Raw genomic sequence first — 21,624 nt, 5'->3', positions numbered from 1 at the left:
GCAAGCAAGCATGGGATAAGGTCACTACACGGTGGGAAGCAATGTCAAACCAACGCTGAACATCTCTTGCCTTGTAAAACCTAAGACAGGCTTTTCTCAACCAGGGTTTCATGAAGTCCTGGGATAGCTTGATGGGTCTCGCAGGGTTTCCTGAATGGGTGGGGGTGAATTCATTTTCAATATATATAAAATTTGTTAAGCATTTGTTGAGTGATAGGACATGCCATTAAAGTTGTCTTGAATCTTGAGTCTTGCTATAACCATATATGGTCACATGGACCTGCCCTCCTTCCCAAAACGGCCAATGATGGACCTGGAGGGGGTGGGAAGGGGAGGGGCTCCAGGTGGGTGTGCCCACAGCTCTGCTTCCCAACCATACACTGCACAATCGTGCCACTTCTGGGAATTCTCAAAGCCTGAGGAATGTTGCTCAATGGTAAAAATGTAGAGAAAGGCTGCCCTAAGGGTTCACCACTGGTCAGCTGTGACTTGATGGCACCATCAGAATCATAGAATCATAGAATCATAGAGTTGGAAGGGGCCATACAGGCCATCTAGTCCTGCTCAACGCAGGATCAGCCCTAAGCATCCTAAAGCATCCAAGAAAAGTGTGTATCCAACCTTTGCTTGAAGACTGCCAGTGAGGGGGAGCTCACCACCTCAGAACGGTCAACGGTATACTCAGTGCATGGGGAGAAACATGCCCACCATGTGGCTTGACAGAACTTCCCATCACCAACTCTGCCCAAGATTGTGGTGCGCCTTAGGTGGGCTTTATTAAAAAATGACCACGCTCTGCAGCATTCTCAGCGTGGAAAGGCAACAGTGTAGAAATGACACCTGCAAGTTGCCCTGCATTAACCTGCAGCTCCCGCAGGAGAAGCGCAACATTGAAACATCCCACCGCAAGCCCAGATCTCCAAACGCTTCTTCCGCTCAGCAGCTGCTTGCTGAACAAGCTGGAAGGAAACTTCGAATCCTGGTCACAGCAGCAGGAGCGAGCGACTGGTTTTTCTCACGTCAGACAGCGAATGGCAGCCAGGACGTCATTAAACCCCAGGCTGCTTTGGCAGGCAGGCAGGCAAGGCAACCGAGCCCCCCCCCCCACCCCCCACGGCTCCCATCTGTGGGGAACAACCACCGGCTGAGACTGTTCCTCCACTAAAGACCAAGTACACGATCCACTGCAGTTAATCAATAAGATAATGGAACGAATCGATAGCAAAGATTTTTAAAAGGTCTTAATTAAAGAAACACTTGCAGATACAAACGACGTCTTCAATCTATTGATGGTGCCGGGGTGAGGGGTTAAACACAAACAAAAACCATCAACTTCACTGCGCGAAACAACCCCGGTTGCTTCCTTGGCCCCTTAAGTTATCCGGCCAATCGATGGCCTCTCTGTGCCAAGCGAGGGGACGGTTCTGTGCAATTTGAGAAGAAGGCGGGCCGTTGTGTGGAAACGAACAAATGAAGCGACACACCCACGTTTATGATACTTTCGCTCGTCGACGGGTTTTTCTTGGTTACTCGGGTGCTGGATCAAATTCACCGAACTGGCCCTCTTGGGCAGAAAGAGGCAGATTTGGAATAATTAAAGAACCCTCGGAATTGATGGCTCCGATTAATGCAAAGGAAGCCTCCAGCGAGTCCTCTGGAGCAAACGGTATGTCGATATTTTTTGATTCTCCCAATGGTTACGCGCCAGACACTGTTTTAAAGAGACATCAATCTGTGATGTCAGCATCTGTCTCACAGACCATCCAAAATCAATGTCCAAAACAGCCCATTACACAACGACGCTCTATTTGTGCATTTTCTGAGAGGGGGGGGCAAAGCTGGAAGTTTAACCTCGTCGTAGCAAGAACGAACTGGCAAAGCGCCAAAATGCTCTGCAACTTGATCCAGATATGACCGGTTACTGGTGGAAACAGAATGCTGGATTAGATGGACCACTGGTTGAGTTCAGCTTTAGCTGTTCTTAGGTTCAAGTGTCCCAAAGGAACTTGAGGATTTCCTTCCTTCCTTCCTTCCTTCCTTCCTTCCTTCCTTCCTTCCTTCCTTCCTTCCTTCCTTCCTTCCTTCCTTCCTTCCTTCTCCACTTCCAATCTCCTTCCTTCCTTCCTTCCTTCCTTCCTTCCTTCCTTCCTTCCTTCCTTCCTTCCTTCCTTCCTTCCTTCCCCACTTCCAATCTCCTTCCTTCCTTCCTTCCTTCCTTCCTTCCTTCCTTCCTTCCTTCCTTCCTTCCTTCCTTCCTTCCTTCCTTCCTTCCTATGCAACGAACTAGTGATAGTGAGAACCGTGGGGTCCTCAAGGCAAGAGGCAGACAGCAGTGGTCTGCCATTACCTGCCCCTGCTCAGCACCCCGGACTTCCTTGATGGCCTCTCATTCATGCGCTAAGCAGAGCCAACTCTAACATGTTAAGAGATCAGGCTAGCCTGGGCCCACCTACGCCACAGCTGCTTTGATGACATCCAAACCTATTTCAGTTTCACTGATAAGTGCACCCTCTTCTGAGGTTAAATGACAGATATTTTCAAAGGCAAGAGATGAACAGAGGCGGTTTGCCACTGACTGTCCCAGCGTCGCCACCCTGGACTTGGAGGTCTCCCATCCTGGTTAGCTTCTGAGAACTGATGGGGTCCGGCTAGCTTGGGCCATCTCTGGGCTAAATACAGCCTTAATTGCCACCGATCAAGATGTCCCCACTTTACCGCTCCCCTCTATTCTCATCCCCCTTCCTTGACGGACTTTGTTGCTTGACAGCCCTTTGATAAATTCACCCGACAGTTGTTTGCTTGCCTTTTCGCGGCTATTCAGTAGGGAAGCCCAGTTAGTTCTCCCCCCCCCAAAGTTGCCAATGCTTCCAAGCTCTTCTTCCTCAAGTCCTTTTTATATTTCTTGTTAGCCTTTACGCACAGCCCCGACTCACTCTCCTGTCCGCGCAGTTCCTCGAAACGGATATTTTTGACATCATGTCAGGCTGCAGGAAAAGGTCTGCGTTGCCTTCCCTCCTGCTCTTGTAATAAACTGGCCTGTATGATTGTCATAAAGCTCGGGTTCTTCTTGCTCGTAACAAGAGGTGACAGGCATTCCATTCAGGGCTCCAGCAGATGGGCTGTCTTGTAATCTCTCTTTATTCACAGTGACTCCTCTCTTTTCCTTTCCTCTGTCCACAGTGTTTACTCTTGTTGCCAGCATGTAGCGGTTAGGCATGCCTAAGACAGTTCAAAGAAATGACGGGCCCGGCGAATTAGTCGGGGTAGGATGTTCACCTGCTTGATCGGGGGTGGGGAGGGGGGGGATACGTCTAAGCAAGCCAATTGCCAGACTCCCATCCAATTAAATAAGCACTCTCAAAACTTCTGACAGATTGGAATCCCTTCTTCCCTCCCTGGAATTAAAATTGGACTTGCTTTTCTTTTACCCTCGAATAAAAGAGGCTCGTTCTCAAACAGGAGACTTGGGGACTTAGGAGTTCTGCTGGACAATAAGCTGAACATGAGCCAACAGGGCAATCTGGCAGCTAAGAAGGCTAATGCGATATTAGGCTGCATGGCTAGGAGCGCAGAATCTAGATGAGCAAGGGAAGAAATCATGCCACTCTATTCCATATTGGTTAGACTAGGGGTAGTCAACCTGTGGTCCTCCAGATGTTCATGGACTACAATTCCCAGGAGCCCCTGCCAGCAAATGCTGGCAGGGGCTCCTGGGAATTATAGTCCATGAACATCTGGAGGACCACAGGTTGACTACCCCTGGGTTAGACCTCATTTGGAATATGGTGTCCAGTTCTGGCCGCCATAGTTAAAGAAGGATATTGACATGTCGGAACGTGTTTGGAGAAGGACGACTAAGATGGTTGAAGGATTAGAATCCGTGCCTTAAGAGGCAAGGTTGAGACAGTTGGGTGTGTGTCACTTGGAGAAGGGGAGGACAAGAGATGCTAGGATAGCTGTGTTTTACTGTGTAAAAGGTAGACAGGTTGAAGAGGGGACCAACTTGTGTACTAAAAGTTTAGGACAAGGAACAATGGGTTCAAACTATGGGAGAAGAGGTTCCACTTAAATATTAGAAAGATAGTGAGGACTGTTTACAGATGGAATATGCTGTCTTGGAGGATGATGGAGTTTCCTTCACTGGAAGTTTTGAGGAGGAGACTGGATGAGCGCCTGTCAGGAGTGTATGGAATTTAAGTCCCTGAGAAGGGATAGGCTTGTACTGGATGGTCCTTTGCAGTCTTCTCCAGATCTGTATGATTCTGAATTTCCACCTTCTGAGGTTTTGCTGCGTCTCGCTGCAACTATTGGTCGTAGAACATTCAGAGACACAACAGGCAGCCTCTTCTGTGAATCCCGTCCTTCGTTACGAATGGGGATGCAATGGCTATCTCACTATCAGCAGAACTGGTCCAGCAATGTGTGAAAACTCCTACTGTGTAGCCAGCCAGCCATTGTTTTGAAAGGACATAGTCAGCACAATCAGTAAATGAGGTACAAATCAAGGAAGGATGCAATGAATGTAATCCAAAATCAATGGGGGGGGGGGAGTGAATATGCACACAGCATCTGAATAATATTTGCAAATAGGCTGAAGGCAGAGATGGAAAACAAGAGATGTACATTGATAACCGGGTTGTCTGTGGCTTTTGTACAGACCGAAAGCGAGCCGTACCCATCAATAGGGCAATTCTTAGGGTGAGCAATAATAATGATGGAAATCAATCTCATGGGGGGGGGGAGGGAGATGTTAGCTCTGTGGATTAACTCTTGGTGCTGCAACAGGAAACAGATCACCTGGGTCTTTAAAATTTGCATCTAGAGGTGATGGAGACCAGCACAGCATCCTGGATAAAGGAGCATTCCTAACAATGCAACAAACGTAAACATCAAAGAAGAAGGAGAAGAGTTGATTATTATGTGCCACTTTTCTCTACCAGAAAGAGTCTCAAAGTGGCTTACATTCACCTTCCCTTTCCTCTCCCCACAACAGACACCCTGTGAGGTCGGTGAGGCTGAGAGAGCCCTGAGATTACTGAAGAAGAAGAAGAGCTGGTTCTTATATGCCGCTTTTCTCTACCCGAAGGAGGCTCAAAGTGGCTTCCAGTCCCCTTCCCTTTCCTCTCCCCACAACAGACACCCTGTGAGGTGGGTGAGGTTGAGAGAGCCCTGATATTCCTGCTCAGTCAGAACAGCTTTATCAGTACTGTGGTGAGACAAGGTCACCCAGCTGGCCACACATGGGGCAGTGGGGAATCAAACCCGGCTCGTCAGGTTAGAAATCCACTCTCCTAACCACTACACCAAGTGGGTGAAGAGGCAGGAGACAAGTGGGAATTAGATTTACGTCCCAGTTTTTGACTGCAAAGGCCTCAAAGCATCGTTTTATAGAGTTATTTCCTCTTACTAAGTATTGAAATATGCTCTGACCTAGAGGGCCATGCTAGTCCAAGGTCATCAGATCTCAGAAGCTAAGCAGGGTCGGTTCTGGTGAATATTTGGATGGGAGACCACAAAGGAAGTCGAGGGTCTTTATGCTGAGGGCGGCAGCTTGCCTTGAAGAGCCTACGGGGTCGTCGTATGTCAGTGGCAACTTGGAGGTACTTCATGCTCAGGTGTATCGAGAACTACCATTCTTAGCACTGCAGCCTTTAGGTCAGGGGTAGTCAAACTGCGGCCCTCCAGCTGTCCATGGACTACAATTCCCAGGAGCCCCCTGCCAGCATTCACTGGCAGGGGGCTCCTGGGAATTGTAGTCCATGGACAGCTGGAGGGCCGCAGTTTGACTACCCCTGCTTTAGGTGATTAAGCAGATAAATTGATTTAAAAACCCTGTTGTTCCAGAACCATGTGACCCTGCTTCATTGGGTCGTATATTTTCAACGGAGTGCAAATTATTTTCAGACAAGTAAACACAGAAACGACCGGCGATAAAAGCCCTCTTAAAAGAGGCATTCCCCTTTGATCACGCAGAGGGCAGAAAGCCTCTTCTGAAGGATCGCTCCTGCCCACTCGATCTCGCCTCCCTGCCTGCGCTCTCAGGATGACTGCAATTAACATGCAACTGCATGCCTGCAACGCGATTTAATTACTCGCTCGCAACTTACGTGATTAATTGACTAAGAGTAATCGGCTGACAGTCCTGATCATAACGCGGCTCCAAAGCACCCTACAAGTTTATAGACTGCGTCAGCCATAAAAGTCTCGATGCTCCTCATACAGCTCCATAAAGCAATCTGATATTATAGTTCCTGGGGAGGGGGTTAGACTACAGTGAGCTTAGAATGCCTGTGACCTCGGTGGGTCAGCCTGTAACACGTGAGCGCACAGGAACACATGAAGCGGCCTTATGTGCAGTGGTTAGCAGTGCGGAGTTCTAATCTGGCATGCCGGGTTCGATTCTGCACTCCCCCACATGCAACCAGCTAGGTGACCTTGGGCTTGCCACGGCGCTGATAAAGCTGTGCTGACCGAGCAGGAATATCTGGGCTCTCTCAGCCTCACCCACCTCACAGGGTGTCTGTTGTGGGGAGAGGAAAGGGAAGGCGACTGTAAGCCACTTGGAGACTCCTTCAGGTAGAGAAAAGCGACATATAAGAACCAACTCTTCTTCTTTGTCTTCTAAACCAGGGGTAGTCAACCTGTGGTCCTCCAGATGTTCATGGACCACAATTCCCATGAACGCCTGCCAGAAAACGCTGGCAGGGGCTCATGGGAATTGTGGTCCATGAACATCTGGAGGACCACAGGTTGACTACCCCTGTTCTAGACCATTGGTCCACTTGAATACCCATTCTATAGGACAAATGCAACTACTCTCCCATTTTCAGCAATTGCCAAGCAGTTTCCTGCAACTACCAGATAGCAGAATGAGCGTTTTGAAATGGCATGATTTTTTTTTTTGGGGGGGGGGTCTCAATCTCAAAGGGATAGATAACTTTCTGGGAAGAACTGCAGTTCCATGGCAGAGCATCTGTTTTGATCCCAGAAGATCCCAGTTTCAGTTCCTGGAATCTCCGGTGAAAACAGACATAGAAAACTGGACTCTGCTCGGATTGCACCGTCACTGCCTTGATTGAGCCCGTTTCTGCACAGCAAAACGAGCGGAGGGCGATGATGAATGCGGCAGACCAAAGAAGTGCGGCGAGAGCTCACAAATGCAATAATGGAAATGAAAGTCTGCAGGATCCGGGGGCTCTGACCCACATTTAAAAGGGGGAGGGCGCCGCTTAGCCCTCTGCGCACCTGGAGTTGGCTCCCTTGTTTGCATTCAGCGGAAAGTACTATGGAAAGTCAACAAGAAGCTTGGGCGAATTATTTAGCATACAAATAAACTGTTGGGGGGGTGTGTGTGGAGGGAGCAGGCCAGTCTGAGCTAACGTGGATTGAAATATTCATCTGTAAATAAACTCCTCAATCTGCTGCTTTCACGTACAAATACTACATGGAACATTAGCCACAACTAGCTTCCGGGGACACCAAGCCCACAGGAGAGCCATTTTCGTGTCTGCTGGCATCTGTGGGTAGTGATACGGACTGACTCTTAATATAACCAACATAAAATTTATGGGAACACTCAGAGCCGTAGCGACACACCGTCAGGCAGCTGGTGGCCGATGCGTAGCACATGCGGGTTTTATGTGCGCTGCGTAAACTAACCTTTGCAATAAAGATTTAGCAGGTTTATTAGTTTAGGAAATCGCTATAATTAAGGATAATTCATAATGGGCGCTTATCCACTCGACGGCAATCGCGGACGCAATTTGGGCTCCGTTTCTTGGAGCTGTAAATAAGTGCGCCGCTATCTCCGGCACAGATGCGGCATTCAACCTGTTCAAGTCGGCTGGGTTTTGCTTGTGTTTTAATCAACAGAATTAGGAGACAAGCCAATAAAAGGCAGTGTGCTTGAAATGAACGAGCCAGCGACGCAGAGTGAAAGTTTGGGGGAAACTCCACTTAAATAAAGTATCACGGCTCCCGGGAAGAACATGGAAGACGTATTTGAGCTGCAAAGGAAAAGGACCCAAACGTACACTTGTCAGTCTAGAGCAGGGGTAGTCAAACTGCGGCCCTCCAGATGTCCATGGACTACAATTCCCAGGAGCCCCTGCCAGCGAACGCTGGCAGGGGCTCCTGGGAATTGTAGTCCACGGACATCTGGAGGGCCGCAGTTTGACTACCCCTGCTCTAGAGAAATGCTCAGATATGGTCGGCCTGGTACAATTAATGGTGACGGGGAAAGACATTCAATTTTGACCTTTGCTGGTGGTTCCCCTCCCTGATTGGAAGATTGACCTCTGGGAGTCATTCCAAGAGTCATTCTCAGACCTAGTGCCTTCATTTGCATTGCTGCACTGTCCAAATTCTCTGTCAGCAAAAGCAAGTTCTAGATGTGGGACGTCAAACACGATAATCAAACAACTGGTTTGGGTTGGGGGGACGGGGACGGACAACTGGCAGCAGGGGAAGCTATACCGGCATCTCAGTGAGGTAGCCGGTAATGCGGTGCTGTCACCTCCTGCAAGGGCCATCACATGACTGGTGATGGAGGGACACTCTGGCATTCGGGCAAAAACTCTATGGCAGTGCCCATTTTTTCCACAGAGTTTTTGTTCAAATTCTAGAAAGTGCCTGTGTTGCTGGCAACGTGATGACATCATTTCCGGTGTATGCTAGAAGCTACATCTCTGTGCTGCCAGAGGTAACACTGAGACACTGGTCTAGACTCCGCCCACTGCTAGTGAGTCAGCTGATCAGCAGCCAGCTAATTGATGGGGGCGGGACAAGGCTCAGGACTGGGGATTCCTAGCCCCGGTAAGGGAGGGGGGCAGCTCTACATCAAACACCCCAATTCTGGGGTGAAGGCAAGGTCTTCCCATTTGCGGAATGCTCTTCCCCTGACTCATTTTCCAGGTGCCAAATTTTTGCTGTGGACAGCTTAAAAGGAACTTGCTGTTTTGGGGGATAGGCCTATCTTAATCTGGTGGAGGGATGGTAGTATGATTGAGCCTGATCTTGTCAGGTCTTGGAACTTCACCTGGGTTGGTGCTTGGATGGACAGGGAAAATCACCTCTGCTTCTCACAAGCTCGAAAGCTTCTTGCTGAGCTCGGTATCCATCAGTGGGGCTGTAATGGCACGTGCGTACGTCTTCATCATTTCATCCGCTTATCCCCCACCATCTCAAGAACTATAACCAGCAAAGAATGCAAACATTTCAAGTGGGGGAATCAATCCCCCAAGACTGAACTGGCCCCTTCTCTGAATTTTTAAAAAATGGACTTTGAAATCACCAAAAGGATCCTCTTTCTGAATTGCCAGATCCCTAATAAACCACCTCAAACATACATGAAAAAAAAATATGACTGATAATACAAAACTATTTCTTGGTTAGCTGGCACCATATTACTTTTAATGCTGCTTCATTTCCCCTTTCCTTTTCAGTTAAGCCATAATCAGCTATTTTTCCTTAGATTTGCAGATGGGGACCTCTATTGGTTTACTGAAAATGCTTCAAAATTAAAAAAAAAAAAAAAGATTTCCTGGGCTGGAAGTGAATAGTAGTAGGGGGTGGTCCCTATACAGCATAGGACCTGCAATAATGGGTTTCAACTGTAGGAAGAATGGTACCAGCTAGATATCAGGGGAAAATTTGTTTCATAGAGTAGTTCAGCAGTGGAATTGGCTGCCCAAGGAGGTGGTGAGTTCCCTCCTGCCACGGACAGTCTTCAAGCAGTGGCTGGACAGATGCTCATCATGGATGCTTGAGGCTGATCCTGCATTAAGCAGGAGGCTGGCCTAGATGGCCTGTATGGCCCCTTCTAACCCCATGATTCTATGTCCCTACATCATGAGCTTGACGTTCTTTGGTGGCTTCCCATACAGACCAGGGCTGATCCTGCTTAGTTTCTGAGATTGGGCTAGCCTGGGCCATCCAGGTCAAGGCAAAGATTCCTAGTACATCAAAGCAAAGCAGTGGGACCCAGAATGACAGAACCACACAAAAAGAACACAAGCAAGCTTGAATGTCTGCGGCAACAAGGCAATCGACGTAGGAAGCCTTTATCCCCTTCAGAAGTCACCTTCTAAATGGATCCATTATCCCACAGCTCTCTTCCGTCTACAACATGGGTGGCCATACTGTGGCTCTCCGGATGTCCATGCGGGAATTGTAGTCCATGGACATCTGGAGAGCCAAAATCATCTCAATCTCGCTCTAGCCCAGTGGCTTTCAGCCTGGAGATTGGGACCCCTTTGGGGGTCAAATGACCCTTTCAAAGGGGTCGTGGCAGGGCAAGAAGCTTGGCCGTGGGGGGGCGAGGCACCACCCACACAACAGCCTTGCGGGGTAAATCAAGATAGAGCGTTTGTCCGTCTGGAGCAGCGGAAAAGAGCGAGATCAGCAAGGTGGGACAAGAGACAGAACTGAACTGAGAAACGCCGGGAAAAAAACAACAACAATTTATATACCATCCTGAACAATGGATCTTCACACCATTGGTCAGTTTCGGTTTAACTTCTGCAAAAGAACACTTGCATAATTTCACGGTTGGGGGTCACCATAACATGAGGAACTGGATTAAAGAGTCACGGCATTAGGAAGGTTGAGAACCACTGCCCTCTCTACTTGGCTCATAATGCTGCCTTTCGGCTCTAACTGGGGTTTTCAGGAGCGGGGAGCTAATTGACCTGGGGGCGGGGGCGGGAAACAACAACGACAGTAGGGGGAAGTTTTGCTGCCATGTTTAAAGGCAGAGATGATTTACAGTCTTGCTGCAGATGCACAGATACACCCACACTCCCATAAATGAATATATATAGCAACGAGAAAGCAATGGTATACATTGGAGTTAACCTTTTCCCCGCGTACGCCAGGGGCTCCGGCACTTCGGCCTTCTGTGTATCTGGGCTGTATTTTAGCTCCAGACTGACATCTCTCTGTGTTGGGTTGGATTTTCAATCCTTCACAACTACCTATTTGTCACTTGCAAGTGAGCGGTAGCACTCCGGTTGATCCCCAGCCACTTTCACAGTTACTTATCTGTCTTTATGGATTCATCCGGTGTGTCAACTTGGTGCATAACAGCATTACTGTCAGGGTGACAAAACTGTCCCCAGAGTGTCACAAATGATTCCCTCTCTGGATGGATGCAAGTCGGTAGCACAACACTGACTTTCTCCCCCCCCCCCCCCTCTCCCCATCACAGATACTGTTCGTTCGCTGGTCTTACGCTCCCTACGAGCAAGGCCTGGCAATACGATTTAAACTAAGCCAGGAACAGCTCTCATATTGACCTCCTGAACAGAAAGGGATAAACGAGCCAAGACCTGCTCTCCAGGTAGGCTGGTGGAAACCCAATTTGCCTTGTTTTATCATGAAATGGTGTGACAAATGATGGCCTTCCTTCCTTCCTTCCTTCCTTCCTTCCTTCCTTCCTTCCTTCCTTCCTTCCTTCCTTCCTTCCTTCCTTCCTTCCTTCCTTCCTTCCTTCCTTCCTTCCTTCCTTCCTTCTCACTCCACTTCCAATCTCCTTCCTTCCTTCCTTCCTTCCTTCCTTCCTTCCTTCCTTCCTTCCTTCCTTCCTTCCTTCCTTCCTTCCTTCCTTCCTTCCTTCCTTCCTTCCTTCCTTCCTGTCCATCTGTCAAGGAACAGCCAGCACGCCAAACTTCTGTGTCCCGTCATACGCGAGGATGCTCTAGAAGTACAAACAGTTCAAGCCAAGCTAATGGCGGAAGCTGCTGAGGTCTGGTTTTTGTTGTAGCTCGTTTTTCGAGTGGGAACGGCGGTGGCTTCCAAGGTGTGCCACTTCCAGGGTTTCTCAAAACCTGAAGACCGTTGCAGGGATTTCTCAACCATAAGAGGCTGAGAAAGTCTCCTACGGACTTTACCTTCCAAACCAGCAATTTTCACCAGGGGCATAGTGCAGGGGGTTGGACTAGATGACCCATGAGGTCCCCTCCAACTCTATTATTCTATGATGCTAACTTGATCGCTAACCTAGAGACCAGTCGTAATTCTGGGAGATCTCCAGCCGCCAGTTGGGAGTCCACTACACCTAAGACAAAGGGAGCTTAGATTCTTGAATGTTTATGGACCCCCCCCCCAATAAAAAAAATTCTTGTTGGTCTCTAAAACGTGATTGGATCCAAAGCTGATTTTGGAACTCTGCTAATCACGGAGAGAGGGCGCTACCTCCATATGTTCACCCCAGGTAGACCCCCTGGCAATTGGGTGGGGGCACAATGAGGCCCTCTTGCTCCTTGCCCCACACAACTGGGGCATCTTCACAGGGTGACTGTACTGGTCGGGCTGCGGGCAAATGCAGCTTGTTTGCCTCTGTAAAGGAGGCCTGGAGCTTGTCAAGTTTTTTTTTTCTTTTCTAAAGTCCTGGCAGGCCCCCGTTCCCAACCAACCTCGAAGCAATTTAGACAAACAGCTGCTCGCGAAGTCAAAAAGGCAAAATGTCCAAAGCTGCTTACGGAATCTCTGACCTCAGAGGCTGACATGGGTTGATAGGAAATTTAATGTAATCGTCGGAGGAAGCTAAAGGGCCTATTGTCGACAACGAAGTCTGAAAGTTAGCCGAATTAATATCAGGGTACAATAGAAGGGCCCTCGAGGGACAAAGCCGCAGAACCTGGGCAAAAGGACAGGGCGGCGAGGGGGGAGGAGAGGAAATGACTCTCCAAGTCATTTCACGATGACATTCTGTCATTGCTGCTAAACGGGGGGGGGGGGGGGGGAGGGATTGCCCCATGCTTCTGTGTGCATTCCTCCTTTATCTAATATAAGCTAATAATGCCGAGGTTTCCAAGCTCCCCCCCCCCTCCCCTAAACTGGGAAGAGATTCCCCGGGGAACAGAGTAGCTCTGTTTGGAGTTGGTAAATGCAATGAGAATAAATGTATGGGGGGAGTCTGTCTTGGCGGACTGCGGCCCATCAAAACGCAATAAATCAAACACGAGATGAAAATAGTGTTTCAATGCCAGGGATGAATATCTTACCCCAGCCAGGGTCTCTCTCTTTCTCCCTTTCTATTTGCGGATGATTTATGCCCGGAAAAGACAACTGCTTAGAAAAACAGGAGACCAATAAATGGCAAAAACATCCGAAAAACGTAAACGGGACCAATATGGCAAAGTGGGGTGGCTCTTAGAGGTGACATGGGGAAAAGAACAAAGAAGAAGAACCTTGTTGTTCATGCCCAACGTTTCACTGCCAGAAGGTGCCTCAAAGTGGCTTACAATCGCCTTCCCTTCCTCTCCCCACAACAGGCAATCAGTGAGGTAGGTGGGGCTGAGAGAGCTCTGACAGAACTGCTCTGTGACAACAGCACAATCAGGACTGTGACTAGGCCAACGTCACCCAGCTGGCTTATTTCAGAGTCCAGGTTCACCAAGGCCAGGTTCATCCGACTGCCCAGTAGCACTCTGGAGTTTAGTGGGCAGTCGGCTTCATTTCCCCCACTATGATTCCTGTAGGTCATGTCCCTACACTACTGTCAGCTGGTGAACTGCAAAAAGAAGCTCTTCTGCCAGGCATTTGGTTGAGACCAGACATAATCAACAGCGATTGAAGGGCCTCTGCTCCCCCCCTGCCCCCCCTCAGAATTCCACCAATGCTCTGGACCTGTTTTATTGTTGCACTGTTGTATTGTTTAGATAGTTTATACTGTTATATTGTTATACTAGTAATCAAGCCCGCTGTAATAAAAATACAGCGGGCGCTAGGCAAGGGAGCCCCCGGCAGTCGCTCGCAGCTCTGACGCGGCGGCCTGATGCGGCGACCTTGAAAGTCCATTGCTGGGATCAGTCCTTGGATGGGAGACCACCAAGGAAGAGGCTGTGGAGGAAGGCCATGGCCAGCCACCTCTGCTTTTCACTTACCCTCAAAGCCGTTTGCTGGGGTCGCCATATGCCAGTTGCAATTTAACAGCACTTGGGGTGAGTGGCCTAGCAGTTCTCAACAAGCCAACTGGTAGATTCAAGGAAGGCACTTGTTTGACAAGCCTGAGCTGTCTTGCCCCCACCATCTTTGTAGAAAAGCACGCATGGAGTAACCCACTTCTGTGCATTTGTTCGAGAGGCTGTGCTATAGCACAGGGGTAGTCAACCTGTGGTCCTCCAGATGTTCATGGACTACAATTCCCATGAGCCCCTGCCAGCAAACGCTGGCAGGGGCTCATGGGAATTGTAGTCCATGAACATCTGGAGGGCCACAGGTTGACTACCCCTGTGCTATAGCATGTTTATGCCTGTTCTGCCCCGAGGCTTTACTATGGCCCCTTTAAAAACCAGTCTATGTCTGCAGCGAATTGTTATGGGGTGTGTTTGGGCATACATCTGGGGAAGCACATCTGTCTTGATTGTGGGGAGGGATGCATCTGTCTTTACACTCCAGGTTAGGAAGATGGAGGGAAACCGCAAAACTGGAGGGCAGCCAAGTTAAAAATAAACAGGACGGAACCTTCAAATGCCAGCTAAGAGAGTGTCCCCCGCAAAAAAAAAATACATTTAAAAAATCACCCAGCAAGATGGAAACGAAACTTTCATTGGTTTAATTTCTTTCCCCTCCTTTTTTCAAAGTTAATTTGTGCGTTTTAAAAAAATTTTTTGGAGATTTACTTTCCCCGGCTGTAGCAGCACGTAGTCAAAGGGGGGCGGGGAGGAGAAGAAGCAAGAATCTAATTATCGTTTTAAATGCCCGAAATGCCATGTCCACCCAAAGCCCGATGCTCATTAGCAGCAGTAATTAACTTTACAACTGTCAACACAAACATTGCACAAGCTGACAGATAGATAGTAGCTCTGAGGGCGCTAATAAATCCGGAAATAACAACTTGACACGCAGATACACAAAAGGATGCAGGTGATAAAGAAATGTTGACATCAAATCTAATTATCTTCCAAACGGCCAACGATGTCAGATTCCCCCCCCACCCCACCCCCCCAACCAGTAATGGGGTGTTACGGCTCACGCTCAACCCCTCTGGAGAAACCCTTAGCCTGGCTGTACAATATCGCTTTTACAGTCCCTTGTCATATCAAGTAAGGACAATATCAAAAAGGAAATTATGAGTGTCACGACCCCTCAGAGTGGTGGAAAAAACACACACACAACCACCAGTGATGAATATAGGCTCAGCAAGGCATAACAGATTACCCCCTTACGAGTTTTAAAGCCAGGATGATATATGACATTTTCATCAGCCGCTTTCTCAGGAATGTCACCAAGAGGGAAAATAAAGGGCCTGAAAAGAGACGATGAGGTGAATTATGCAACGGTAATTGCCGATCATAACCTGATATGTGCCGAAAATTGCTCTGTTTTCATATTGAGATTGCATAAAATCGTCGGGGAACGGCGAGGCCTCCTTAATGCGGCCTAGATCAGGCTAATATTTTGATCATTTTTCACTCGGCTGGGAGGTATATTTGGCTTCCTCGACACTACCCACGTTGGCCCAGGGCAATTGAAGGGGCCCAATTTTACCCTGGCAGGGAGGGAAATGTGTGTAAACGACGATTTTTCATATTTTTCTGCATGCATAAGAAGATGAAACATCTTTATCATGTGTATTGTCTGGCTCAGCTTATACCAAATATTAGTTTATCTCCCCGACTTGGGTTGATTCCATAAGGGAAAGACATAGATCTAAAGGGGCTGCAATATGCTATATACAAAATAGAATAATCTTTTATGCAGTTTTCAGAATTCTTATGGGGCATTTTTTAAAACGGCACGCTCCGCACCAATTACTCGCCGGCCCCCTCCTAAGAGGCGGAACGGCTCCAAAAAATGCATACCGCTTGCTTAAGAAATCACAGCCGATATTTAAAAAACAAATCAAAAACTGCAGCCATACACATTAAGGAACACTTCTGGGAATATATTTTTGGGGAAAGTCGCTATGAGAGGCAAACAAAACATCTCCTCCTTTTTGCAAGGGAAAGCACCTCGCAGAAGGCATTTGCCTCCAATCCATCCGACTCCCAAACAAATAAATAAATCGAAGCTAAAATAATGGGATGGAAAAGCTTGGTGCTAACCATTTTGGTGATAATGATCAGCAATAATACCCGGGGCAGAAAGGTCAAAATCTGCTTCTATCCGAGAGGGGAGCAATTCATTCTACAGTCCCTGTCTATGAGAATTAGTTTGATCAAGTCATTATCTAGACAGTTAGGCGTTGTCTATCAATCTGACCTTCCCAAATATGAATCATCAACAAAAAAAAATGTCCGCACAGACAAAGGGGATATTTCTGATTACCAGTTGTCCGTAACATCTTTGCTTACCTCGGGTGCAAAGGCTGGACCAGCTTGCATATGCAGACTGTAAAGAGAATACATTTCATACTTCCTGACTGTTACCCATCCCACGAAACCCCTGTCGAAATGCAACCCTGATTTCCGCCCACCCCTGTTTCTATTTAAATGTCAAGATTCCGATCAGAAGTAAACAAGCCGAAAAACAAAGTCAAGGGGATTAGGTTTCTTTGTTAGCATTTACATTATCTGCGTTTAATTCCTTATATATCCCCCGCCTTATCTCGTGCCTCAACGCTAATTGCAAAGCAGCCTTGGCGAAGAGTAATGATCCTTTGCACTTTGCAAAAAAAAAAAAGGAAAAGGAAAAGAAAAATAAGCCCACACAGTTGCTGGCAAGTGGCGATAAGAGCTCCCTTTGCAAAGTTGAATATATATCTCGATCCACTTCTTTCAGGCTCCGTTTTACATGCCTGGCCTCCCAGAGACGGAGAATCTGCACCAAACGGTGTAATGCGGGATGATACTCTTCTCTGCTGAAAGACTCTTAACCCAGCTGATTTTCAAAGGCTCCTGAACTGGGGAGACCCGGTGCTATATTTTTTAAACACTTGCACTTTATCGCCGGGCAAACCCACACCAGGTATATTGAGGGGATATCGCAGTGGAAATGAAAGAAGCTCGCTGAATGCGGAATGTGTTTAAGCCCACTCACCCAATAACTCTTTTACTTGAGGGGCCTGAGTAAAGAGAAAGGCAACCCGGTGGTGAGAGTTGGATGCAGGTTCATATCCCCACTTGGCTGGGGACCATGAGCAGATCGTTCTGTCTTGGGCACAGTGTCCCGTGGGAGGCACAATGAGAGAGGTGGTTGTCCAGGTACGATGGTCCCAGGCCATTGGCGCTTTTAAGGTAAGAATCAATACCTGGACTCTAACCCCATCTCCGATCATGGACCAGTGCAGCTGGGAAAGCCCAGGTTGAATATGGGCTCTCCATTGGGTTCCGGTAAGGACCGGTTGTTGCTTTTGGAGGAGCTTCAAGGGTAGTCTCACGAGGAACGAGTTGCAGCAATCTAGCCTGGAGGTGAGGGTTGCATGGATCACAGCTGACGGATAGGGTGCTGGTGGCCGTGCCTGGAGGAGACAGAAGAAAGCCTGGTGGCCAGCATTTGTGACCTGGTCCTCCCTCGGATGCATATTTGAACTCTTTCCCCCCTCAGTTCTCAATGTCAATATGAACGCATCAGGATTCCTTACACTAAACTGAACGGCCTGTCTACGCCGACAGGCAGCTGCTCTCCAGGGGCTCAGGTCTTTCACCTCACCTGCCACCTGATCCTTTTAGCTGGAGACGGCAGGGATGAAACCCGGGACCTTACGCATGCCACGCAGGTGCTCCGCCCTCCCTGTCCATTTCCCACATCTTGATATTCTCCCTTGAAGAAGACCACAACTGTTTGAGCTACTCGAAGTTAATTTAAGATCTCTTCGTAATCAGATTTCACCCCAGATTTTCTGGTTAGTCTAGCCGAGTTAATTCCTCTAATGTCAGCAAATCACGGGAGAAATCTCAAGGGGCTGCTCCAAACTGGGATTCTAAGCAGCTGTCACTAGGTTCTCAAAGGGATTCCACATTAGCTGGGATGCAACCAGGCAGAAAACCTATTACGTAGTGCCTAATATACTTAATCACATCTATTAGGGACAAAAATGAACTTGGTAATTACAACAAACAACCCAACTGCAGAAGAGATTTCATGGGCAAAGGGAGGGAAAGGAGATTGGAAAGCAGAATAAAAGGAGGATTTAGGGGCTATAGGATTTGCATTAACATTGTCTCCATGACTGTACCGTCAAAAAGCTTGTGAATTTCCTTTTGTTCTCACAGCCAGGGCTATTCTCAGCAGAAATTAAATGCTGCTAATCATTTTTTTTTTAAAGAAAAGCTTCCTTCTCCTCCACCCAATCGTAAATAAAAGTAGTATTTATTTCTGGGAGCTGGTATGACCTAGCCCAGGGGTAGTCAAACTGCACCCTCCAGATGTCCATGGACTACAATTCCCATCAGCCCCTGCCTGGGCTAGCCTTTGGTTTGGAAGGGCGCCGCTTCAAATCTCACCTCAACCACCAACACAAGCTCTCTCGGGCCCAGTTCCCCTTCTACAATATGTGGAGGAGAAGAACAATCACGCTGGCCTACCTAAGAAGACAGTTGTAACACGAACACATGAGCATTAGGGTTGCCAGCTCCGGATAGGCGCGCATCTGGCAAGGGACGGAGCCAACATGGTGTCGTGGTTAAACAGCGGCAGATTCTAACCAGGAGAGCTGAGTTTGATTCCCCACTCCTCCTCCACATGCAGCCAGCTGGGTGACTTTGGCCCAGTCATTGTTCTTTTAGGGCTTTTCTCACAGAGCAGTTCTCTTAGAGCTCTCTCACCCCCACCTAGCTCACCGGGTGTCCGTCTGTTGAGGGGAGAGGAAGGGAAGGCGATTGTAAGCTGCACCGGGACTCCTCTGGGTAGTGAAAAGCGGGGTATAAAAGAACCAGCTCTTCTTCTCTTATCTCCGGGCCCCCCAAGCATGTATTTGCTGCAAAGCTAAGTGGGGAGGGAAGGAAGGAGGAGAAGGCAGGAGGCTTAGCAGGTCGGAAGGCTTAGAAAGCCCAGCCTAATATCCCCGCTTATTTCCTTTATGGTTAGACCGAATTGGATGGCTTTGGATGAGACTGACGTGGACTCTATGATCTCCCTGATAACATGCCAGTCATGACAGAAACAATAAATAATGAACAGCTCATCTTTATTTTTGGGACCAAAATAGCTTTTCCTCGCTCCCCTCTATTGTAAGGAAAAGCTTAGATCTGGCAAATGGCCAGAGGGGCCAAAAAATCCTCATGTTTCTAGAGAAGCAGGCCTGAAGACAGCCCTGATGAGGGCTGACAGGCCTCCCTCGACGGTGAGAAATCTCCTGCCAACAGCTTTCTTCGTCTACCACTACTTAAAGCGGTGGTGGGAAATCACACAAACAATCGCCAGGGTCACGGGTAATGTTCTGTCTCTCTTTTGGGGAAGTGACACAGAGTACCTCTAGGAATTGCCAGAAGACTCCATGGTAAAGCCACAGAATTTTCAGTGATTCCTAGAGCCACCCTACATCACTGCTAGGTCTTCCCCAGAAGTGATGTCGCAGAGCACATGGCGTCCCCCCACCACGTCCCCGCCCCTTGAACCTCCTGCTGAACCTCAACCTCCCTGAAATCTAACCCAGGCGAATACTTCCAGGCCCCAAGTGTAATTTTCTGAGCATGATGCAAATTTTTGATACACTGATCTCTCCATAATCTGAGCCAGTATATACCAGGGTTGCCCCGTCCAAGATGGACCTGGAGATCTCTCAGAATTACAACTGGTTCCATGTGACAGAAATCTGGTCTCCTGGGAGAAAACCCAGCTGCGATGGAAGGTGGATCCTGACATTATGGCCTGTTGAGTTCTGTCCACATGTGATACCCTCCAAATCTTCAGGAATTTCTCAATCCAAGTTGTCTACTCTAAACATCAGGCTTTCTCATCCAGGGTTTCATGAAGACCTGGGGTTTCTTGATGGCCCCAAAAGGTCTCCTTTATGGTAGGGAGTTAATTAATTTCAATATATTTTAAAAATCTGTTAAATATTTATCGGGTGGTACGACCATATATGCTCATGTTGATCTGCCCTCCCCTTCCAAAATGGCCGATGATGTGCTAGGAGGGGGTGGGGAGGAGCGGGGTCCCAGGTGGGCATGTCCACAGCGATGCTTCTCAACCACCTTCTACACGATTGCACCATTTCTGCAGTTTCTCAAAACCTGAAGAATGTTCCAGGGGTTTCTTAATGGTAAAAAAGTTGAGAAAGGCTGCCATACAATCTCATGAACCATTGGCAGAGGGAGGTGGGGGGGAGGGATCTATTTCATTTCAGAGACATCCTCAATAGACCGTATCACGGCCATGTGCATGCAACCAGGCAATGCATGATCAAGTGTCCCTCTTTCCACATATTTGGGGCTTCAGCGCTCCCCTCCCCACACATTTCTTCCAAGTCTGCGGCATGACTCTTGTTCCGTACCCTTTTTGGAGAGTCGAAGACATCACAGAGAGGAGACGCAGAACCCGCATACATAATTGCCCGTTAAAAAGGCTGCACGTTCTCCCTGCAATCATGAAACCCAAAACACCTCTTAAAAAACAAGAACGCAATCCCTTTGTGGCCGAGCCAAGCCCTAATAAAGAAGACAGCTTGCCTCCTTTTTAAGTAAATAAAAATGATTTGCGCTGAATGAAATGAAAGGCTGCATGTACGATGTGATTTAACAAGGAAGTACGGCAAGGGCCATGGCGGCCGCTGGCTCGCCCTTGCCCTGGAGGTGTCAGAAGTCAACTTTAACGATTCACGTGACTCCAAGCTTGCACTGTAATCAGGTGCAAAGATCTGCTTAGGCGGCTGGTCAGATACGAGGAGGATCTGAGGGCTCTGGCTAGCCGTGATCTTATTATTTATTGTATGACGAGTGCAGTGGAGCCAGGAGATCCAAGGATGGTTGGGCAGTGAAGGACGTTTGAAGGTGGTTTGCCATTTCCTACCACCATGTCATGCCCCCTAATGTTCCTTGGAGGAAGAACACCCAAATCCTTGAAGGACTCCCATCCATATATAAACCGGGGTCAGCCCTGCTCAGTTTTTGAGATCTGCCGGGATCTGTTCCTCTGTTGCCTTGAAAACCCTACGAGGCCCCCATAAGACAGCTGCAACTTTAAGCCATTTCCCAGCTACACCGCAACAATATTGATAAATGGCCACTGTCCAAAGAAAAAAGAAGACATCTAATCAAGTTTTAAATTCATTATCACAAGAGGTAGCCAAGGCTACTAGGAGAGATACCTGTAAAAAGGAATTGATGAACTCCCGAAAGACTAGCCACCCAATAGCTACATATCTGGAGTGAGACGGAAGGAAGGTACGACATGGCTTTCTCCATCTTGCATGCCGAGGAGCTTTTCAGAAGCAACTAATGCAGGGGTAGTCAAACTGCGGCCCTCCAGATGTCCATGGACTACAATTCCCAGGAGCCCCTGCCAGCATTTGCTGGCAGGGGCTCCTGGGAATTGTAGTCCATGGACATCTGGAGGGCCGCAGTTTGACTACCCCTGAACTAATGGGTTGGTCGCCACTGGTGATGGGCAACTGGACCAGAGACTCCTTGGGTCCGATCCAACGAGACAGTTCTTACGTTCTCGGCTGCAGCCCGGCGGCCATCCGCGCGGGCAACAAATCTGAGCTAAAGCCGCAAAACAGTTAATCAAGACATCGTT

The 21,624-nt window shown here is 48.3% G+C and overlaps 1 protein-coding gene and 1 long non-coding RNA gene across 2 annotated transcripts in view; one reads left to right on the top strand and one right to left on the bottom strand.

Moving 5' to 3' along the window:
• FTO (FTO alpha-ketoglutarate dependent dioxygenase) overlaps positions 1-21,624 on the bottom strand; it is a 202,490-nt gene that overhangs the window by 25,101 nt on the left and 155,765 nt on the right. The window lies entirely within an intron of this gene.
• LOC143823859 (uncharacterized) overlaps positions 1,283-21,624 on the top strand; it is an 85,751-nt gene continuing 65,409 nt past the window's right edge. Inside the window, exon 1 of the long non-coding RNA XR_013226607.1 lies at positions 1,283-1,666. This is a non-coding gene — a long non-coding RNA (uncharacterized LOC143823859). The remainder of the gene's footprint in view (positions 1,667-21,624) is intronic.

This window comes from Paroedura picta, chromosome 14 (assembly GCF_049243985.1).
Source record: "Paroedura picta isolate Pp20150507F chromosome 14, Ppicta_v3.0, whole genome shotgun sequence".
NCBI lineage: Eukaryota > Metazoa > Chordata > Lepidosauria > Squamata > Gekkonidae > Paroedura > Paroedura picta.
The sequence above is the reverse complement of the archived record's forward strand: the minus strand, read 5'-3'. Positions and strand labels throughout refer to the sequence as shown.